The 6,126-nt window shown below is 34.7% G+C and overlaps 1 non-coding gene across 1 annotated transcript; it reads right to left on the bottom strand.

Annotated features, from left to right (window-relative positions):
* Positions 1 to 1,673: 1,673 nt before the first annotated feature.
* LOC139850796 (small nucleolar RNA R71) lies at positions 1,674 to 1,780 on the bottom strand. Its single transcript, XR_011760176.1, has one exon. It is a non-coding gene; the product is annotated as a small nucleolar RNA R71 (small nucleolar RNA).
* Between the last annotated feature and the right edge of the window lie 4,346 nt (positions 1,781 to 6,126).

Genomic DNA, 6,126 nt, shown 5'->3' with positions numbered 1-6,126 from the left:
GATCACTGTTGAAGCCCAACATTTGGCCCGAAACCCTACTCCATGCGACCGCATGGATTTATAACGCAAAGACCATGCGATCGCATGGCCTGATCTGACACGCCACAGTTTGACTTCCAACAGCAATAATTACGGATTATTAATTATTAATTATTATTATTATTATAAACTCTAATTAGGGTTAATTAATTAATTTAGTTTTTAGATTTAATTTGTATTTCTAGTTTTAATTAGTTTTATAAGTTATAAAAATTAATACTTTTATAAAACAATAATATAAAAATAATATTTTTATAAAAATTGTACTTTTTACAACTTTAAGTTTATTTTTATATTTTGTATCTTTTTATTTGTTTTAGCGTAATATTTGTATTTTTCATTCGTGTTTAGTTTTAAGTCATAGTTTTTGCCATAGTTATTTTTATTTCTAGATTTTTAGACTTTGCCGTAAAATCCCTTAAGTGCTTTTTCTTTAGAATAAGATTTAGGTGCTCTAGAATTTTGCGACGCCGTTTTATAAATTTTAGTATCTTTTTAAGTTATTGCCGTTTTGGATATAGAATTCCTTTTAAGCTTTAATACCTTTAGACGCAACTTTTAATTCTTAGTTTTTAGACTTTTAAGTATCGACGCGCTATGTTCTTTTTATTATTTTTCGACCTTTTATTTTTCGACGTTTTTCGACGCACTTTTTCTTTTTCATCGACGCACTAGTTTTTAGGACATAAAATTTTCTATTTCTTCTATAAAATTTCTTTAAACTTCGATGAAGAATTATTTTAAGTGGTTAAATTGATAGACATCTAAAATTTTCGGCTTCGTAGTAATAGTAGGATTTGTTAGTGGCTGAGTTGTGAGCTTCCAATTTAAAGGGTTCAGGCTCCCTGCTGCATCTATTGGCTATTCGAAACGTGGGCAAAAGCAGAAAAGTCTATTAATTTGATAACCTATATAATTTTTATTTTTATAACTAATAGGATATTCAGTGAATGCACCGAGCAAAACGTTCACCACCTGTAACTCGATCAAGACATCTAGCCAATATTGTCGCCGTTGATTTTTCTTTAGAATCGTCATCTAGTCAACCAAGTACTCCAATTCAAATTTTCGATAATCCATTTTTTGAACTCGACCTCACAATTGAGAATCCGGAGGATATTCAGGGACAATTCAGAGATCCTGAACCATTAATCTTTCCTCCGGAACCACCAATCATTCAAACGGAGATTGTCGAAGAACAACTCATTAAATTAGAATCCTCTAGTGATTCAGACTCAACAAATTCAATCATGGAAAATCTGGAACCTCTAAGTATGGAAGACCGAATGAGAGCTAAACGCACTGGCCAAGGTCACGCAATTACTCAACCAAACATTAATGCGCCAGATTATGAAATCAAAGGACAAATTCTACACATGGTAACTAATCCATGCCAATTTAGTGGTGCGCCGAAGGAAGATCCAAACGAACATCTTCGTACCTTTAATAGGATTTGTACTCTATATAAAATCCGAGAAGTGGAGGATGAACAGATATATCTCATGTTATTTCCCTGGACTTTAAAGGGAGAAGCCAAAGATTGGTTAGAATCGTTACCTGAAGGGGCGATTGATACATGGGACGTTTTAGTTGAAAAATTTCTTAAACAATTCTTTCCGACATCTAAAGCCGTGAGACTTCAAGGAGAAATTGTTACATTCACGCAAAAGCCAAATGAAACTCTATATGAAGCGTGGAAAAGATTTGGAAAGTTATTGAGAGGATGTCCGCAACATGGTTTAGATACTTGTCAAATAATACAAATATTCTACCAAGGATCCGACATCACTACAAGAAAAGACATCGATACAGCAGCTGGTGGTTCCATTATGAAGAAAATCGCAACTGACGCTTACAAAATTATTGATAACACTGCTTCCCACTCACAAGAGTGGCATCAAGAAAAAGATAGCGTTAGATCATCTAAAGCTGCTAGAGCCGATTCTATCCATGACTTAGATTCCATTTCCGCAAAAATAGATGCTGTCTAGAGACGAATGGAAAAGATGACTAAAGATATTCACTCAATACGAATTAGTTGTGAGCAGTGTGGAGGACCACATTTAACAAAAGATTGTCTCGGTATTGAACCAACAATGGAACAAAGAGAGAATGTTTCATACATGAACTAAAGGCCTGGAAATAATTATCAGAATAATTATCAACCACCAAGACCAATCTACAATCAAAATCAGAACTATAACCGAAATGTTCCATACAACAACCAACAAGGTCCTAGCAATCAACAAGTATCCAATAATACTTAGAATCAGCAAAGACCTATTTTTCAAAATAAACCACCACAAACCGAAGATAAAAAGCCAAATTTAGAAGACATGATGTCGAAGCTAGTTGAATCTCAAACTTAATTTTTCACATCTCAGAAACAAACCAATGAACAAAATGCTCAAGCATTTAGAAATCAACAAGCTTATATTCAAAATTTAGAAGAAGAAGTAAGCAACCTAGCAAGGTTGATAGGTGAAAGAAAACCGGGAAGTCTACCTAGCGATACAAATGCTAACCCCCGGAATGAAATAGCTAAAGTCATTACCACAAGAAGTGGTATTACACTTAAACCACCTAAAATACCTGTAATTTCTGATGATTCTATTCCTACTCCACAAGAACCACAACCTGAGTAAGATAAGGAAACAGAACCGGTAGTTGAAAAGGTTAATGAAGATAACACAGTTAAGGCTAAACCTTATGTTAAACCATACCAACCACCGCTTCCTTACCCGAGTAAAATGAGAAAAGAGAGACTTGAAGCTGAGCAATCCAAATTCTTGGATATGTTTAAACAAATAAATGTAAATCTTCCTTTCATTGATGTGATTTCAGGAATGCCTAGATATGCTAAATTTTTGAAAGATTTAATCACAAATAGAAAGAAAATGGAAGAACTCTCGGCTGTTACTATGAATGCTAATTGTTCTGCAGTGATGTTGAATAAGATACCAGAAAAACTCTCTGATCCAGGAAGTTTCACAATTTCATGTTTTCTGGGTAGTCTTAGTTCAATAGAAGCATTGGCAGACTTAGGTGCTAGTGTAAATTTAATGCCATATTCACTATACGCTAAACTAGACCTTGGAGAAATGAAACCAACACGAATAAGCATACAACTAGCCAATCGATTAGTAAAATATCCTAGAGGGATAATGGAAAACATGCTAGTTAAAGTTGGTACTTTAGTATTTCCAGTAGATTTTGTTATTCTGGACATGGAAGAAGATTCTCGAGTACCTCTCATATTAGGAAGACCATTCTTAAACATGGCCAAAGCAATAATAGACGTGTTCGGTAAGAAACTGACCCTAAGTATAGAGGACGAGAGTGTTACCTTTTCTGTGGATAGAGCCATGCAACAACCGCAATCTGCAGATGATACATGTTATTATATTTAAACTATAGATTCACATGCATAATTGTTAGAAGAATTTCCAGAATTATAAGGAACATGAGAATGTTCTTTAGGAGAAGGAACTGAACCAATTGATGAAATTGAAATGTTAGCTACACTTATGGCTAATGGATATGAACCAACAACAGAAGAAATTCAAATGCTAAAAGAGAAAGACAGATATCGATATAAATCATCGATAGAAGAACCACCGACATTAGAGTTAAAACCACTTCCAAATCATTTGGAATACGCTTATTTACATGGTGAATCTAAATTACCTATAATAATATCGTCTTCTCTTACGGAAAATGAAAAATCTCAACTCATTTCTGTGCTAAAAGCTCATAAACCAGCTATTGCATGGAAGATTCATGATATTAAAGGTATAAGTCCTTCGTATTGCACACATAAAATTCTTATGGAAGAAGGTCATAAAACGTATGTGCAACGCCAACGAAGACTAAATCCTAATATGCAAGATATTTTTAAGAAAGAAATTATTAAACTGCTTGATGCAGGTTTAATTTATCCAATCTCTGATAGTCTATGGGTAAGCCCAGTTCAATGCGTACCTAAGAAGGGTGGTATGACTGTCATCACAAATGAGAAAAATGAGCTTATTCCTGTTAGGACTGTAACAGGATGGCGTGTTTGTATTGATTATAGAAAATTAAATGACGCCACCAGAAAAGATCACTTTCCCTTACCTTTCATTGATCAAATGTTGGAAAGATTAGCCGGAAATAGTTACTATTGTTTTCTTGATGGTTTTTCCGGATACTTTCAAATTCCAATAGCACCCGAGGATCAAGAGAAAACCACATTCATGTGCCCTTATGGAACTTTTGCTTACAAACGCATGCCATTTTGACTTTGCAACACCCCTGCAACCTTTCAAAGATGCATGATGGCGATTTTTTAAGACATGATAGAAGAATGCATGGAAGTTTTCATGGATGACTTTTCAGTCTTCGGTGATACATTTGAAACATGTCTAGTTAATCTTGAACGAATGCTTATTAGATGCGAACAATCAAATCTAGTACTTAATTGGGAGAAATGCCATTTCATGGTTAAAGAAGGCATAGTTCTTGGTCATAAAATTTCAAAGGAAAGAATTGAAGTGGATAGAGCTAAAGTAGATGTAATTGCTAAACTTTCACATCCCACCAATATTTGAGAAGTTAGGAGTTTTCTAGGGCATGCAGGTTTTTACCGACGTTTCATAAAAGATTTTTCTAAAATTGCCACTCCTATGAATAAACTCCTAGAAAAGGAAGCTCCATTCATCTTTTCAGATGAATGCATCAAATCTTTTAATATTCTTAAAGAAAAACTTACTAATGTGCCGATTATGATAACTTCAAATTGGAATCTACCGTTTGAACTTATGTGCGATGCAAGCGATTTTGCAATGGGAGCCGTTTTAGGACAAAGGATTGAAAAACGATTTCAACCTATTTATTTTGCTAGTAAGACATTACAAGGAGCACAAACGAATTACACAACTACTAAAAAGAACTCCTTGCTATTGTCTTTGCTTTTGACAAATTTCGTTCATATCTCGTTCTAGCAAAAACGGTGGTCTATACTGACCATTCTGCTCTTAGATACCTATTTTCGAAACAAGATGCCAAACCAAGATTAATCCGTTAGATCTTACTCTTACAAGAGTTAGATATTGAAATCCGAGATAAAAAGGGAGCAGAAAATCTCGCCACTGATCATCTTTCTCATCTTGAAAATCCCGAATTAGAAGTTCTAAATAAATCGGCTATACAAGACAACTTTCCTGATGAATATCTTTTGAAGATAGATTATAATGAAATTCTATGGTTTGCAGACTATGAAAACTACTTAGTATGTGGATTCCTTGAAAAAGGGTTGTCGTATCAAAAACGAAAGAAATTCTTTAGTGATATAAAACACTATTTCTGGGAAGATCCACATTTGTTTAAAAGTTGTCCCGATGGAATAATACGCCGATGTGTATTCGGGGATGAAGCTAGTCAAATCTTAAACCATTGTCACACAGGACCAACAGGAGGACATTATGGGCCTCAACTCACAGCAAGAAAAGTTTACGATGCTAGATTCTATTGGCCTACAATTTTTAAAGACGCACACCTTCTTTGCAAATCCTGTGATGCATGTCAAAGGGCCGAAAAAATAAGTCAACGTGATGAAATGCCACAAAATGTCATTCAAGTATGTGAAGTATTTGACATTTGGGGTATTGACTTTATGGGTCCATTTTCAAAATCTCATAATAATCTCTACATTCTCGTTGCCATTGATTATGTATCTAAATGGGCGGAAGCACAAGCTCTCCCAACTAACGATGCACGAGTTGTAGTCAACTTTTTAAAACGTCTTTTTGCTAGGTTTGGAACACCGAAAGCTTTAATAAGTGATCGGGGTACTCATTTTTGTAATAATCAACTTCAGAAAGTTCTTAAAAGATATAGAGTAACTCATAAAATCTCAACCGCTTATCATCCACAAACAAGTGGACAAGTAGAAATACCAACTGAGCTTTAAAACGTATTCTAGAGAAAACCGTAGGATCAAATCCGAAGGAATGGTCCATGAAATTGGAGGATGCACTCTGGACTTTTAGAACAGTCTACAAAACTCCAATTGGAACCACACCTTTTAAACTCTTTTATGGAAAAGCA

The sequence above is a fragment of the Rutidosis leptorrhynchoides genome, chromosome 5 (genome assembly GCF_046630445.1).
Source record: "Rutidosis leptorrhynchoides isolate AG116_Rl617_1_P2 chromosome 5, CSIRO_AGI_Rlap_v1, whole genome shotgun sequence".
Taxonomy (NCBI): domain Eukaryota; kingdom Viridiplantae; phylum Streptophyta; class Magnoliopsida; order Asterales; family Asteraceae; genus Rutidosis; species Rutidosis leptorrhynchoides.
Note: the sequence above shows the minus strand (reverse complement) of the source record. Positions and strands in the feature narration are given on the sequence as shown.